Raw genomic sequence first — 18332 nt, 5'->3', positions numbered from 1 at the left:
GGGCACGGAGGTGAAGGTGTTTTGCTATGTGACCTTTTCTGACGATCAAGCACACCCTTGTGGAGAAACAATTTAGATGACGTACACATGCATATATCGAGTGTTAACAAACACCCACTCTCTCTCTCTCTCTCTCTCTCTCTCTCTCTCTCTCTCTCTCTCTCTCTCTCTCTCTCTCTCTCTCTCTCTCTCTCTGTCTCTTTCTCACAAAACACAATTGAGACACAGACAGTTTTGTGAGGTAGAACTGTTTCGAGGTATTCTTCCTTCTTAGAAGGTCAGGCAGACCGTGTCCTCTCAACAGGGCGTTCATAATTAGTCTGCCCACCCCCGCACCTCAACCACTCCTTGTTTGAAAGGGTGGGATGTCACTTAAACTGTCTGGCCCCCTCATGAATACACCTTTAAAGGTTATAAGTCATTAAAAAAAGTAAATGGCCAACCTTTAAGACACTATTAGTGTGCTTCAGGCCTATTAGTCACCCTATCTTCCATGTATAATTTAGGAGTAACTTTTGCAGGGGGAGGAACGGCTGGTTCACTGTTTGTAATAGGCCCTGTCATCTTTCTTGTGGGCTCTGTCATCTTTCAAGATTGGACACTCTGGCGACAGATGGCAGCTCAGCCAGGAGATGAATGGCTTTGGGTGTGTGTGTGTGTGTGTGTGTGTACACGTGTGAGTTTCCATGGAACACAGTGATTTGGCACAATGTTAAATCAGTCCTCAGAACTGAATGTGTTTGAAGCGTGGGGCTGAGCTGCAGGGTGAATGAGAGGGTAACTGCCCTCCTTGGAGGTAAAAAGAGCTGAAATTGGACGCCCCTTAGAGGACGGTGTGACCTGAGCTGCTTTGTGTTCAAAGGCCTTGCTGATTGAAAAGCAATTGCGCGTGTGTGTGTATGTGTGCAATATTTCAGAGTGAGACATGATAATGCCAGTGATTCCAACGATGATGACCAATGCATCACAAATAGACCTGTCAGAAAATCAGCTCTTGTAGACTCCAGGAGTGTTCTGAGAGAGGTATATAGTCTGATATATAACACATACTCCGAAGGAATCACTTGTACCAGAGATTACAAACCACAGGGAATAATTGTGTTTTTCATCTGCATTTTATTCACTTGTTCTACATTTGCATCTGTGTTACTGTCCCCTTGTGGGTAAAGTAGGCATTACAGTGCATTTACATTTAGTCATTTAGCAGACGCTCTTATCCAGAGCGACTTACAGTAAGTACAGGGACATTCCCCCCAAGGCAAGTAGGGTGAAGTGCCTTGCCCAAGGACACAACGTCTTTTTGCACGGCCAGTAATCGAACCGGCAAACTTCTGATTAATAGCCCAATTCCCTAACCGCTCAGCCATCTGACCCCCCAGTAACACATTTATGTTCCCTCTTCACTCTCAGTTTGTTAGCCAAGTGTTGTTGTTTTTGTCTGTGTGAGCCTGTGCGTATGTGTATGTGTTTATTAGAGATTCAAATAGTCTGTAATACACAAATAAATAATACACAAATAAATAGCATGGTTCTGTGTACAGTAATCAATGAGATGTATGTCTGTAATGACTCCAGCAGGGAGCATGGCTATGTTAAGGCTTTGTTTCTCTGGATCTCCACATCCCTTTCACCAACATAATAAGGCCTTGCTTAGACAGTACCGGTAACCTTACTTGCATATCTAATATGTAGCAAGACAGCGATGCACCTTTGGATTTTCCAAATTTAGTTTTTTTTCAGCGAAGTTGTTATTTATAACACAGGTTCCTGCAGTGCACTCTAAACCTTGTAGAAGCGTGCTGGTGCTAACAGCTAATACATGTCCTCATATACACACCTGACCTGCCCCATTCTGCAGCACTGCGGGACTTTCCTCACACTTGGTTTATCGACAGTAGACAGCCAAGAGTGACCTTTTTCACTATTCCAGCTCCGGTTATCAGATACAGCAACACTCAGGAGGGCGCAATGTGATAAAGACCTCGACGGGAGGCGTCTTTAAAAGGTATGGGGAATAGAAGATAGAGGGAGGGAAGACTGAGAGACAGACAGATGGACAGACATAGAGAGAGATACCCATTGAAATGCCAGCAGGGACACAGTGCCTGTTGAAGGACTTTCACATCAGCATCAACAAAATGGGCCTGATGAACTGTCTGCTTGTGGTGCTAGATTATGTGCTGTACTGACTATTTACTGTTAGGATCAAAATGACTGCTATTTGAAAACAAGCGTTTTGATGTAGTATTTCAACTTTGTGAAGGGAACATGTGTGGAGGAACACATTCCAACTGAGGGGGAGAGTAGCGTGGGTTAAGGAGCACATGCAACAACCCTTGTCTAAATGGGCAGCCGCCACCATAAGAATTACCTGCTTGTTGGCCTGGCGGTTTTCCCACAAGCTCTGCCATATGGAGTTGGAGGTTGGTCCAAAAGCCTAGAACCTGGGGGGTGGTTTCCATACGTCTGCAGATTGTCATATTTGCATGCTATTGTTACCAGGATATAACTGTTGTGTGGGAGGTGTGTATGTGGCCAGCGAGTAATTGGGCTTCCCACAGTCTAAACCTCCAAAAAGGCACCCTTGAAGTCAAACTCCTGCTGGGCGGGACTATTAGGTTTTGCAGAGCATCACAAAGTGAGGGCTAGCTTGACATTATGTCAGTGTAGGCTGGAGTGTGCGTGGGACATTGTGTTATGTACTGTAAAGGTGTGCAGTGTATTTTGGGGACTATGTTCCATGGAGGAGTTGTAAAGTCACGGGTGGGCGTGAAGTGAGAGCCTAGCAGGGTGGTGGGAATTGGAAGGTTGGGTTGCCCTGTCCTAGTTCATGCCCAAGTGGTTCATGAACTAGTACAGTGTCTATCGTTAAGCAGTCCTTTTTGATTTCCCTGAAATAAAACAAAGCTTGTTTTTACCTGGGAAAGAGGATGGCAGCTGAACACCAAGTCATACATTTACTACTTAATAGTGTGTGCTTCTTTAAAACAAAATAAAGCTGGACTTTATCTGACATAGAAATGCATGACAGTACTTGACTACTGAATACTCTTAAGTTTGTCAGTTCTTTTTAAATAAAACAAATTTGCTTCCAATTGATCCTGTCATATGTGGGGCAAAATTGTCAGTCTAACAATGAGGTTCCTTGCACCTCCTAGTGAAGCATAGAAAAGGAAAATTATGTATTTATAGATATAGATCTCAGAGGTGAGTCATACTTAAACGATGCCCCCGCCCCATTGATTATATGGTAACTACATGACCACATGACGTCAGGATTAAGTGTGCATGTCAAGTCAATGTCAATATGTGGTTTCTGTATGTAAGGAGTAATTGGTTTGGAAATGGAATGGCTCTCTACCACACAACTATAAACTGGTGAATTTCCTTCATTATTAACAAAGCAAATATATTTAAAGACACAAAGATAAATTGCCATAGCAATACTAATGAGTAAGGTAATAGAGGGGGATTAAAATGTGCATGCATCCATCAGATATGATGATGATTCGTGTTGCCTGATCTCTTGACATAAACCCTGTCCTCTCAGACACCTTAGCATGATTATTATTATTATTATTATTATTATGATATATCATTACAACACCAGTGTTGTAAAGCAATGCAAGCCTGTCACAAGCGCACATTCATAGTGTTGAACTATGCAACCCAATCAGTTCTAGTGGCCTATTTATAGTGGATCTATAGGAGAAAAAACAGGGAAATGTAAAACATCAATATCTAGACGACTTAATGATCACCTATGTGACTCCCAGAGAGGTGGAGCGATAAGATCAGATCCAAATGAAACAGGCAACACATGGGGAATTAAGGATACATTTAGAGGCTTATTTACCAATAGTTTGAGGATTGAATATTGAATATTTGCAATAATGTGGTTATGTTTTTAGTTCTGTCTCATCTGATGCTAAAATTACATTTCAATGTGTAGTCGTTGAGACCTGACTTGTATTAGGAGACAGAAAAGCTGCTTATGAATCAATGGAGTAAGCTTTTAATAACATATCGATCAGGTCTGAGAGTGAACATGGAAGTGCTTTGCCCTTCTTGCCCTCTCAGAGCTTCTAGGACTTTAACCATTCCAGACCAACATGCAGTCATATCCTTCATGTGATTCAACAGTGTTCATCAGGCCCTGACTATTTCTAACGTTTCCAACGATAAACCTGTGAAATTGAAACATGATTTTATATATGAATTTTGCCACACCTGATGTTAATGTCAATGAGACTTCACTTATTCGGAATGACTGAAGAGGCTTATGAAACAATAGAGCAAGCTTTTAATGACATAGAGATTGAGTCAGAGTTAACATGAAAGTACTTTTGTGACCGGTGAGAAGTGTTGACGTACATACCTCAAGGCTAACAGGACAGGACACTCCATTGCTTTTTTCTCTATTCTCTATTCTCTACTAGGGAGGTCAGATGGCTGAGCGGTTAGGGAATCGGACTATTAATCAGAAGGTTGCTGGTTCGATTCCTGGCCATGCGAAATGACGTTGTGGCAAGGCACTTCACCCTACTTGCCTCTGGGAAACGTCCCTGTACTTACTGTAAGTCGCTCTGGATAAGAGCATCTACTAAATGACTAAGTGTCTTTATGAACCAACACAACAAAAAACACATTTCTGCAGGTTTAACAGAAAAAAAAGGTCAAAGGGCAGCTGTGAATGTTTTCTAACGTCAATCAATTTAGGAGTATGGCACCACAAACTCACACACATTATAAGATGAAAAACATGAACTAAGAAGACACCATTTCCAATAGTCACTTAATGGTAGTGATAAGTGATAAGAAGGGTTTATTGTTTCAGTGCATGGCTCTGCTGAAGTTATCAAACACTGTTCCTAATCACAGACTGAACAGCTGTCGAGTGGCCCTGGCTGCAAGGAAGCCAATGACTCAAGGAACTGGGATCCCTGTTTTAATCAGTGACATACAGACTCAAGAAGAAGTGTCAGAGAGGAGAGGATGAGGAATATGATCTCAAACAAGATTTGAATTGCTTAAGATTTTTTTATGGGGCTTTCATTGGAATAACATGTGTGTGTGCGTGTGATGAGAATGTATTCTGTTGTGTGTGCACCTACTACATTGCATTTGCTTGAAAGTGTGTGCGTGCACAATGGTGTTCCTGAGTGATTGCATGTGTGTGTATCTTTGAAAGGGGAGAGGGGGTACTCAGATCCAGCTCTCGCTAAGCATCCTGAAACATCGTCTTGATTTGATCTGGCCGGCAGGGACACAAGAACTTCTCAAGAACTGATTAAGTGCACGTCTATGCCGAGAGCCTTATCCTGAGAAGCATCTTCCTCTAATTAGGACACATTATTCTGAAGAAGAGAGCAGATTAAAATAAAAGGGGGTTGAGGTACTCACAAACAAACTGTAATCATGTTTCTATGGATTACCTCTCTGTAAAATGGGACTTAATGTTGATAACTGGATTGGCAGGGGTCATCTGTCTTGTAAAAGCATACTGCGACTGAAAAGTATCGTTCTGAACAGTTGTCATGCCTCCGTACTCTTTTATTAAATAGTCAGTCTGAGCCTTGTTACATTCAGTTTTGTCCGTGTCTCTGAACGACCATTTGCCTGTCTTCCGACCACGATTTTGAAATACCTATATTGCCCTGTTTGCCTGTGTACCGACTTTTGCCTGTTCCTGGACTTCCCCGTTAAATACCTCTGCACTTGGATCCGAGTCTGTTCTGGTTACAGCAGTGTAGGTTGCCATTGTTTTCCCCTCTGGAAAGGACATCAACAGGACATAAATCCCCTCTGTAGTCTTCTGATTATACATGCCATTAAGGTTTTATAGAGTAGAGACGATCTTTTAATCCTCCGAATACCCACATAATAATTGGTGTCAAAGAACATTATAGTGCATATTCAAAATGTTTCAGCTAATGAAAAATGTTAAAGCTTGGAAAATTGTAAAGCTGTAGCTATAATCAATGTTTCTTTCATTTTCCATGTTTGATTGCAAGGCTAGAAGCACACTTTTAGAAATTTGCTTCAGTACTAAATCTATGTAATTTAATGTTATGCCTTGTCCAATTACAACCACTCAAATGTGATCGTTAATGGCCAGGACTGAGATTGGATGGCACATGGATGGATCTAATCATAAACCTAGAAAGGATATTTGTGTTTGTTCTTCTTGACTTTGTTAGTTTTGCAGTTCTGGCATCACAAGGTTAGAGTCGCAAGCGAGGCTGAACGTACAACCACAGTGTGTATACTCTCATCAATAGATGTGATTGTAATGAAAGGTGTGGACTGGGTCAACATAGGTGCACAAAGAAACCAGAATCACATTTTACAGACACGGGAGGACACAGACTTAGTACTGTAGCTAGAATTGAGGCAATTCCATCAGGAATCTCTCAAACTGGCAACAGCCAAACCTAGATGCCAGAATGCTTCATCGGGGTAGACAACATAAAAATGCAACCCATCAAGGTCAAAGTGTCAGGAAGTATTATGCCCATGACTTTATCCTTTATTCATTCATATGACAGGACACTCCCATAAAATAAGAATGTCGAGGGGAAAAAACAGGTAAATAACATGTATTTCTCTACAGCTAAAGAGACAGATTCAAACTAGGTATTCAGTTTGATGTTCACCTGCTGCTGGCTACAGCCCCGAGGGCTCTGCTCTGATCAACACACAGTCCGCAGAGGTCCATTACCTGCTGGAAAACTACAAATCCTCCTTTGCAAACATAATCAGGGCTATTGTCCAGCTTCAAGGACACCACTCTAGTTCTCTCATTTCAAAAAAGATTTAGCTCTCCTGTTTCAGTTTCTACTTAGACGGCGTGGCCAGTTGTACTTTTCCACAATAACCAGAGACGAAAACCTTGTGAGAGTATCTGACTTCCAAACAACAGCAAGCCAGGGGAGCTGGATATCTCACAGAGCTTCCCAGAGCTTTGAAAACAATAACACATGACTTGTCTACTCATGTTTCAGTATCACTTTAACCACAAACTGATTAGAAATCAATGACATACCCCTTTTTGCTCTGTTGAATTGCTGCACTAGTCCACACTTGACCGGTGGGGATCTCATTCTATTATGACTGTAACTGTTAGCTGCTCCTGGAATTCTCTAATCCCTGCTTTCCTCTCTCTGTCCCTCCCCCCCCCCCACACACACACATCCCTTGTGGTGTGGGGGGTTTGAGCTTTCAGCCCCTGCCTGGTCGTCGGTCGACCAACGCTGGACCAGGTCGTCAACCGGAAACCAGTCTCCATGACGGCCAACAGCGAGTCTCCAGGTCCTGTCCTACATTTATAAAGTTGAACAATGGATTTTGGTGTTTCAAAACCCATTGACACTGTATGACTATGTTTAGCCTATGTTCTGCTCCTCTTTCTCACCAACCGTCTCTGGAGGAGGGGATCCCTCTCTGAATTGCTCCTCCCAAGGTTTCTTAAATTTTTTCTCCTGTTGGGAGTTTTTCTGGGAGTTTTTCCTTGTCTTCCTTGAGGGTTTAGGTTTGTTGAGGGGCAGTTCTATGGGCGTATGTGAAGCCCTCTGTGACATGCTTGCGTGTAAAAAGGTCTATACAAATACATTTGATTTGATTTGATTGGCTAGTGTGTAGGGTATTTGTTGACCAAAAAAACTTATTTTGCGATTATGGAAGTCTGATGCTGTGTCTTGTTTTAAGATGGGGCTGAAAGAGCTGGGCAAGATCCTCTATTTTGAAAAGCTTAGATTCAAGGATGCAGGAGAGTGTTAGATAAGGCATGGAGACCAATGTTGAGACCAGTGCACAGTCCTGTGACAGTGGTGGCTGTGTGTTCACTTATACTTTGTTATAAAACAGAAAAATGAAATGCATGATAACAACCAGCTATGTAGACATAATTCCACTTCAGCCAAATGTAGCTAATCTTGAAAATCATATTAATAAGAAACGAAGATAGCCAAAGACAACACCGTGTCGGGCCATATTTGATGCGTCCTTCATATTTTGATCCCAACTGGTTTCTTGTCCTTCTTACCAGTATTTGGGACAACTGTCCATTTGTATGCTCCAGGTCAGGAGTTCACTGACTCCTGGCTCTCTGAGGAGGCCTTTAACAATGGAGTGGAGAGAAAGAGCTGTGGTTTTTATCACCCCCACAAGGCAGAGATGTTCCGTCCTTGACCATGAAGTTCCATGATATAACAGCAATAATAAAATAAATTGTGGAGAAAATATGGGCAGAACGGTAGAGGAGAGAAAGGTTTTTCCAAAGGGGATCCATCGGTATTCACTCGGCATCATAATATTTTTTGACTTCCACTAGCGAGCAAATTGCTAGGCAGGATGAAACCCAAGGATCTCTTTGATCACTCGGTGAAGGAAGCCTGATAGAAGCAGATGCTCTGCTTTTGGCCATATGTCAGAGATCTGTTTAGCATAGAATTGTAATCCAGAAAAGCAGGCTTCAGTTAACTCAAGCGTCCTGGGGTTCTGTCCCTGGGCGACCTCTGAAATCACTAATGCATGATCAAGCTTTCACTCCAAGCAATGAGAAACATGGTTTTCCTTGAGGAAAGGCTTGTAGCTGAGATAAAGAAGGGATTGCAGTTGGGGAAAATTGCTTGGTACATCAACAGTAGTTGAAATGGCTTGCATCATAGATGATGGGAAATGTTCCCTGAAGTATTCGGAAGTGTAGGCAGCTCCCTTGGGGCCAGCCATAATGTTCGTACCGAGGCCAGGGCTCACACAAGGTTCAGGTCTACCCCTGTCATCTAACGACTCACAGACTCTGCGATCCCATGTCTTCTTCAGTTTCCCTCCTAAACACCAAACGCTACCAGTCATCTTCGTGAGATCCAAGCCAAATCATCTCTGCTACGGAGGCTAGTCAAAGCCACGACATACATACGGCACCACATTGGGGAGGGGCTGGCATGACATGCATCTCCGCTATGCTGTGAGTATTCTTGGTCATGCTCGTCAGGTGAAAGGTTCACACTTCTAGACTGCATTGGGGAAAAGTGAGGTGCTGATGAGCTCTTGGGCCCACACCTGGAGGGTTGATTAGTGTATGTATGAGGACCTTCCAGACCTCACCTGCAGGCTGAACCCTCAGACAGTCTGAGTGACCTGGCCATGTGGAGTGGACGATGTGTATAAATCAAGACCCTCTTTGAGTAGTCTACTCTCAGTCTCCAGGGAACTGAAATAAACTAGACCCGGAACAACAAGATGATTAGACGCTTTTGAATTGATTTCCCGAGCCTCCGTTGCCCAGAGCAATGTCTCTGTTATTGAGTAAGTAAAAACTCTTCAATGAATCTCATTGTGAAAATGTGTCGTTGAGCATTTTACTTGTACTAGACTCCCACGCAGGAAAGAGATTAAACAAACTACACCCACCCATCCAATGGGATTGGATATTGATTCCAGAAAGAAGCAAAGCAGAAAAAGTGAAGCAAAGCAGACAGAGCAGTGAGGTTGTGTGATGGCAGGGCTCAATGGCTCAATGGATAGATAACCGCGAACCATGGAGGACATGAAAATCTATTCGCCATTTCTCTGAGGGCCTCTCTTCAGTTAATGCAAGCAAGAGGGAACAAACCACGTCTGTGTGTGTGTACGGAAATTGTTTTTTGAATGGTGCCATGTTATAGGTTTGTCTTAGATTATTGTTTTTCCAGAAGTGTGGGCAGTCAACCCTGGGCAAATAGCATCCACATGATTCTTGAAACATTAAATAACCATGCTTGAAATGCACCTTGTGGTTGTTACACAGGCATAGTAACCCCCCTTTCCCCATACACACAGCTACTCTGGGGCAATTCTTCAAAAAAGTCTTCGGTAAATGCAAACACACACACACATACCCAGCTTTAGTAGACAGTAGACCATGCAACTGTATGTTACTGCAGTTGACTAAACCTTGCTACTTCAGGTGGCTAAAGCAACTCCAAGCCACTGCAATCCAGGCTTTTGTATTCAGCATCCTCACAGTAGGAAGGTGAACGAGCGACACTCTGAAGGTCCTTCACACACCAATGAAGGTCAGTTGACTCATATAACTGAAACATGTTTTCCATATTTAACTTGCAAGAGTAGACATTTACAGAAGGCCTGTCAAGAGACCTGATTCATGTCATCCGAAGGCTTTCTGCGGTGGTCTAATGGGTAACCATGTGACAGGCTGAGGCAAGCACTTCAGTTCATTCATCTCTCTCGTCAGCCAACACCCACAGGGTTTTAAGATGCAAGTTCTCACCATTAGGAGTTGAATCACACATTTCACTCGGAGTAATCTGGATCCTGTCACCTCTGAGACAACACAAGCATGCACACACGCTTCAACACACACACACACACGCACACACACACACACACACCTAGTGCTGCCTGTTGTCAGTATCATGACAGACTTTGTCTTCTTCTTCCCAATGACAGCGTTTGACATCAGAATTTCTCAACGTTCCCAAACGTAATTACCAAAGTAGACAGTGATAAAAACTGCTCTGCCGAACTGTGTGAATAATTAATCTTCCTATGAAATGAATACGGTGTGGAGCCCTTGCAGAACACACTCAATTTTTTGGGGGAAGATAATCAATCAATGTAAATGAGGCCTTTCAGTTTCTAACGGTGGCAACACTGCACTATTAATAGCAAAATGAGCAATGAATCCCTTCGATAATTCGGAACAATGAGCTGGTGCCATAATTACAGTACATGTTGGGTTTAAACAATGCCACAATACCCAGGTAATAAAAAAGAAATAGAATACCAGGTTGGCACTTGTCACAACTGAAGGTCAGCAAAGTCTAATTTTGGATAGCCATTCTGTCTGTCAATAATTTTCGAACTCAAACTACCAATGTTCGTACGCATACGTCCACACATCATACGCAAACACACTCTCAAAAGGATACCAGAAAAAAATACGTTCCTACAGTAATTCTCAAGACCACACTAACAGCTGGATATGGATACAGCAAAACAGATATAATTCCGTGAAATAAAAGTTGGGAGCAAGACCTGCAAGTTCTTCCATGCAAATGTAAAGACACATCATTGCCAGGTTTAAAAAGGTTGTATTTATAGTAGGCTACTGACTGAGTTACGCATTGGATTAGCTGTATCAAGTGTGTTATTTGCATGATGACCAGATGCTTAGACAAGGTGGCAGATTGGAGGTGTGGTGTGGTCATCTCCTCCTAAACCCCCAGTTCAACTTTAAGAGGGAAGCAGAGGGACAAGGGACTGAAACAACTGAAATCCCTCCACATAGGAAAGGTAAAGAAAGCAGATACTGTAGCTGACTGTACCCACATCTTCACCACTCTGGACTAAGTCATCAAACACACGCTCCCCAAGGCTTTTATACACACATCCTCTGAATAACTACCGTGAGACTGGGAAAGGTACCCTGTTAGGAAAGCTGTTATCTTCTGCCATCTTCCAGTGCACACATGGCAGGGAAGTAAGACCAACTGGGAGGTAAGACAAGTGGGGAGGTAAGACATACTGGGAGGTAAGACAAGTGGGGAGGTAAGACAGACTGGGAGGTAAGACAAGTGGGGAGGTAAGACAGACTGGGAGGTAAGACAAGTGGGGAGGTAAGACAGACTGGGAGTTAAGACAGATTTGGGGTAAGACAGACTGGTAGGTAAGACAGATTTGGGGTAAGACAGAGAGGGGGTAAGACAGACTGGGGGTAAGACAGACTGGTAGGTAAGACAGATTTGGGGTAAGACAGAGAGGGGGTAAGACAGACTGGAGGTAAGACAGACTGGGGGCGAGACAGACTTGGGGGAAAGACAGACAGTGTGTGCGTGTATGAGAGAGACAGAGAGAGAGACTGTGTGTGTGTATGTGTGGGAGGGGGGGGGGGTGAGAGAGATTTTTGTGTCATTGTGTGTGACATCATGGTGGACATCCACTGAACTACAACAGTGTTGAATAGAACAGCATCAGTCTACCAGCACATATAGATTTTGCAGTGGGTTTGTTGTTTGTGTAGTTTGAGCTGAGCAAAATCCCTTCACCACATATCTGCGACTGCGGCTCTGAGTAAATAAAGATTTAGTTAACACGTTGGACTCTTTTTATACGGTTTTATATGGAGCCAATATCCGCACAAAAGAAAACCAACACATGCAAGGAAGATAATCACGTTCAATAGAGTTAAATGTTCTGTTTATGATGTAACTTGGAAATTCATGATTTAGGATGATGCAGGCAATGCATTCATAAGGCTGGTATCCGACCTTTCAAAGTATGAGCCTTAATGTTAAATAATCATCATAGCCTCACAGCTGCCACCCCTCCTCCGTAGACAGTGTGTCTTGATGTCTAGGAGGAAAGTTATGCAAATTCGAAAATGTTGTATGATGGGGACTGAATGCAAATTACACTGTTCAAGTGTAGAGCATATTCCTTTCCTGATCTTCAAGCACCTGATTGGACTGAATAGGGGTTATCCCCCCACATCTACTGGTAGGTTCAGGGGACTGCTATCACCCATGTGTTTCAGTGAGCCACTGTTGGTGGAGCCAAGTAGGTACAGAAAGCCTGCTATCAGAACGTGGAGTGTGCATATGATATTGACTCTTTCACTCGATTATCATTGGTTTTGACATTTCCTTATATTCAACTTCCTTCAGGTCCAGTTTGCTAACATAATCGTAAAACAAAACTTGAACAGACAGACAGAGATTCCTGGATATGGTTAGATAACATAACCAGATTCTAAACTTGAATGGAAATACTGTTACAGTGCATTATGCAAACGTATGAAAAAGACAAGTCAAAGTAAAAAGTCAAAGTTTACTTTTAGAGTGCTGGTTACATGGTATGACTTTCTTTGATCTCTAACGAATATCCATTTTTATTTCTTACCAATTTTATATCACATAGGGCACGGTATTGGTTTAAAACATAAATTAGGAGAACTACAAACATATTCTGTTAAACAATATATTGTTAATTTTGAAAGACACCATTCCAATGAAATGTTACAAAGCTGACAGGTACAGTATAGGATTCAAAAGTTGTACATCTTCACATTGTGATAATTATACCCACATACTGTACAAGCATGTCATGTGAATACATTATATTATCATGGAGGAGTTCAAGTACTTTTTGGCGAGACTAATATTAGAAAAATCAGTGTTTTCTTTAGGTATCACGTTTCTGGATTCATGGGTACAATTTGATAGGAACCCATGTTTGATTTATGACTTCTATATCTGGGGGTGCACACGCCAGGTGCATTTACTGAGAAGTGATATTTGTTGCTGCTTCCCTACTCAGACAGCTGCCAAGATCAAATTGAACTTTTGGATTGTATGTATTGTTCAGAAAATCCCCCCTCAGTATTGGTCTGGCTCAGGGAGCAGTGGACACACTCCGGTGTGATTTTGTGACTTCTGGGATGGTGCAGAACGGTTATGTAAACATTAGTCTGTCATGCATTCAGACAACGCTTCAAGTCAATACGGAGGCAATCTTTTTCCAATTGTGGGTAGAAGTAAAGATGCAAGGAATGGACATAAGAGAAAAGGTTTTGTGATTGGATTTTAACAGCCCCTTGTAAAAGGCTACACAGTATGAGGATCTAGAAGGTGATAGGAAAGGATGAATAGCTATGACATATGTAGGAAGTTCAAAACAGCAAAATAAATTGCACTTTTAGCACCATTGTACTCTAGGCTAGAGAAGAATGAATGGCTTTTTATAGCAGGGGCTTTGATGTTGAACGTCACACCCCGCTTCTAAGAGCTTTCACTAAAATGAAGCCATGTTGGCTTTTATACCATGAGCTACTATTGATCAGGGAGTTCACACTTCTGGACCATCCGACAAAGGAAAAGCTTTCATTATTGATAGTATCAATATATCATAAGAGTGAGCTTCTGAAGTAAAATGGCAAAGGCTGGGTCTTTACTAAACATGGGCTGGGGAAAACAGCATCTACAGAACTGTTCCTTAAACCTGACAAGGCCAGTCCACTCAGCAGTGGTCTGCTCCCACCATGTCTGCGAGTACAGCAGTCTCCGTAGAGACAGACATGACATGAGCTTATCTATTGGGAGGAGTCCACCCCGTCTTTCTGAGGAGAGAACAACTCTTATCTTTCAGGCTGTGAGCTTTTGAACTTGTATCTGACAACAAATCTACAAAAGTACCGCCATTCTGAGTCAAATGTTTGTTCTAAGCTTGTCTGGGAGGGCCCATAGTCAAACATACAGTATGTCCGTGCTGGCTGTGCCAATCCTGGGCATTCCCACCCTCAGAGAACCATCCCAGCAGGAAGAAACAAATTGGCTGAAAATATGTACAGCCTACTCTGGCTCATTAGTTGAATGGATTAAATGAAGCGCAATAGCAAACCAATAACCAGTGGTAAGACAACACACCAAGCTAGTGATAAACAGCATGCCCCTGACTTGCCGCATTAGTACGATATACATTCATGCTTGAGTAATGGTCAAAACATACAGTAACGACAGCAGTCTTCAACCCTGCATGTGGCTTCCATTTTTAAATGCCTAACCAGAGAGAAAGCTTAAAGCAATGAGTTCCGTTATGTCTGAGACTTCTTCAGAATGAAATGTTCAGGTGTTTGTTGACACACCACAGAAGAGTAATGAATGTAATCGTACTTCTGCCAAGTAGCTCTAATGTGCACTATTAGCCCAAAGGCACAAAATAGTACTCTGATTCTGAGGAAATTGTTTGATGGAAAGACAGTAAATAAATGCAGCTTTCAACCCACTATTTCAGAAAAGTACAACAGTGTTTCTGCTACAAACTTTGCAATCTCAAAGAGGACTTGCAAATCCTCGGAATAAAGTCCGGAGACATTTTCACACGGGTTCACAGATTAGTGACATCCGAGCTGTCTCTAATTGGACAACAAGGCTTGACTAATGCTGCGTTTCTCCTGACACATGCATGCCTGCTTCGGGTACAAAGCACACATGAGGAAAATTGGTTGTCTTTTGTTGTAGGTGCTGGGCTGATGCATTGCTAGTTTAATCCTACAGACAATCTAGGAAAATTGCGGTTGCTTGAGTCTACCATAATGAAAGAAGCACAGGCGAGTTTGTGCTTAGTAATGTTCAGGAAAAGGCTGGGACTATTCGGTGGAGCAGAAAACCTTTTATTTACAGGACCACTTAAAAACAACAGATCAACAGTTACAACAGTCCACACAGTTACAAAATACTTAAAACTTATTAAAAAAAAAACGTTTTTCCTTTTGTGATAACAAAATTCATCACAATGTACAACATTTGATTAATTGAAAGGGCCTTTCTTGAAGTTACTGAACACAGAAGCATACACAGCGCATTTGCATTAGATACAAGCGATACATTGTGCCTTTTAAATACATAAATATATGACTTTTTAGAACAGTTTTATTCACTTTAAAAGTGGACATAAATATAATGTTCTTAGTTTGAGTAGACCATGATGGTGTTAAAAGCAAAGACAGATGTTTGAATTGAAGCTAAAAACTGATAACAGGATAATCTTTCCAATGTAAAACATTTCTGGTCACTAGTATGGAGACCTACTGTAGTAAGATGACAGCCAGCACAGTTATGATATTCTACCATACATCACAACTTAAGGGGGCCCAACAGAAGGTGCAGAACATAACTTTGTCCAGTCAAAAAAGAACTATTTAGGATTCCAAACAGCATTAACATATTCAATTTTGATCCCCGTGTTTTATATTAAACTTTTGGGTTCAGACAGTTCATCCATTATTTAAAAGAAATTTACAGTTTATAGTGTAGAACTCCAGAAAGTTGGCAGATGTGTTATAAATGTATTTTTGGTGATTTTCCTGCAATACAATAACACAACAATAGAGACATTGCTCTTCCTTCTTGTCCACTAACACAAAGCATGTTATCGAACAGGTAACACAGGAACGCAAATCTCTACTGAGCACACCACAACATGACATCACGTTACAACTTGCCTTTTCAGAGGCATTTCTTTGTTTTTAGAAACAAATAGCACATCATACAGATTGACAACACTTAGCATAACATAGCAGCATAGATGGCAAAACTTTTTTGGTATGAAATGATAAATAGTTGCTTTATAGCAAGTATACTTGCAATATTGAAATAATAATTTAAGTTAATATAATTGTATAAATACTTTCATGAAGTCTTTAAACATTCTATTGGCACACTTAGTTTGCCTACCAACGACTAAGGAACTCAACTGTCTGAGTACACACAATATATTTCTCTCTGGCACTATAACTCCTATGTGAAAATAAATATATACATATCATATATTAGCAATGCCCCTCAGAGGGCATGCTTCCTGTAAGGTGAGAGGCTCTAAACATGTGTTTCTGATACTGTAAAACAAGCGTTTGCACAAATCACTATTGATCCACTAAAACATTCATATCTATCAAAGTTCACATGTACAGTTAAACAATGTGGGTTGTTGAATGGCTACAGAACACTGTCTAATTGTAGGCTTCCAAATACAAATCTATGCTTTTAAAATAAATGAGGTATCACTCTCAACCTAATTATGTTCCTACAATCTGTCAGAGGCCACAAATTAAAACAGGACTCTTGACGAGCTACAGATCCTAGCGTGACCTCACAAACATTCAATTGTTTCCATGACAACCAACAAGCACAAATAACACAAATCCCCACCACCACCACAAACCCATCCTCCTGTTTTCTTTAAGGCACAAAGAAGGAATGGCCACAGGTGGAGGTCAGTCATCTGGAAAAAATATATAAATCCGTTACACTTCGATTCTGGAATCTGTCTATGATTCAACAGAACACTTGGCTGGCCCTGAGGGATGTGTTTGTGTGTGTGTGTGTGTGTGTGTGGGGGGGGGTTCACATTTGTCACCCCAGGCTAGGAGTGATCTCTGCCCTGTAGGGATGACTGGGAGACCCCATTGGACTGTCTGACAAGTGTAAAGCTAGTTCATGCTGCACTACCCCCCCTTCTCCCACTCCTCTAAGGCCATGGAAATAAACACGCATAAACACTGTGTCTGTTTGGCATTCAGACCAAACATGACAAGAGCTGAAGGGCTGGTGGGTGCCGCATTTAGCACATGATGGAGAAACCTGGCTGTAAGATTAACCTGGGATGGGGGGGAGACACACACACACTCTCTCCAAAGAGGGAAAAACACTTTCCTTGCCATAGTTACAATGAAACTTACAGTCATTGTTCTTCAGCTATGTAAATACACACTTAGCTGGAGCTCTGCGGAAACTCAGGCAATCGTGGTTTTACAGAGGGGTGTGAAATTCACACATTTACATTCACACATTGTTGCTAGTTCACGTGCCGTCGTAAGCCATCATCAAAGTAATGTTAACGAATTTGACAGATTTGTCCTTTTATGTACAACCCTTTTCACACTCACTTTGCTGTTACCGGATTTGCACTGTTATTACATGTCCACATGGAAAGCTATTTGCTGTGCTTCAAACACACAGACAACACCACAACAGTCCCGATTTAAGATAATGCCCAGCCAGGCATCATGAATCAGATCAAAATGGCCTATACAGCATGACAATAACCTTGTGTTTTTGTCAGCTGTACTACATGTTGACTGGGTCTGACAGGAAAATGAATGGGCAACAAACCCGTAACAGCACACACGTCACATAAACTTAATTACACCTTTTCATGCAAGTTCAATCACTGGCATTCCAAGTCTCCAAGTGGCTGTAGACATTGATACATGACCACATTATCACAGTATCACGCAAAAGAAGAGGTCAAACCAATGACCATGTATGGTGGACCATGTACACAGCACTGGCGTGACCATGTAAACTGTGGAATCTGCTCAAGAAATAAACTAAATAATCGGTCCAAGAAGGATAATTTTTTTGTGTGCCCTCGCTAAGTGCCACAGTCCACGACCTTTCAGATGCTAATCAGTTCCAAGGTTGAGTGGCGCTGTGATGAGGGCCTGATCCCTCAATGAGGGATATGGGAGAAACCCTCAAGTGATAACAGCAAAGATGAAACCACTACAACACAAACCAAGCAAGACAAACCGCAGAGCTGTGGCACGTCACGGCGACCTTGCTTAACAGTACTTGAGATGAACTAAAATGATGGTGTTCACAAAGTCTACTACAATGAACCTGTTCCGGTGAACTAGATTCAATTCTCATGTTTCTGATGTTTACTTGGGTGTGCGTTCTGTTTGGAAACATTGATCATTAGTTGTCTTGATACAACTTGGTACAGCACTTGGTTCACCACTATCCTGAGTGTGTTTCTGTTTGTGTGTC

The sequence above is a fragment of the Osmerus mordax genome, chromosome 14 (genome assembly GCF_038355195.1).
Source record: "Osmerus mordax isolate fOsmMor3 chromosome 14, fOsmMor3.pri, whole genome shotgun sequence".
Lineage (NCBI taxonomy): Eukaryota > Metazoa > Chordata > Actinopteri > Osmeriformes > Osmeridae > Osmerus > Osmerus mordax.
The sequence above is the reverse complement of the archived record's forward strand: the minus strand, read 5'-3'. Positions refer to the sequence as shown.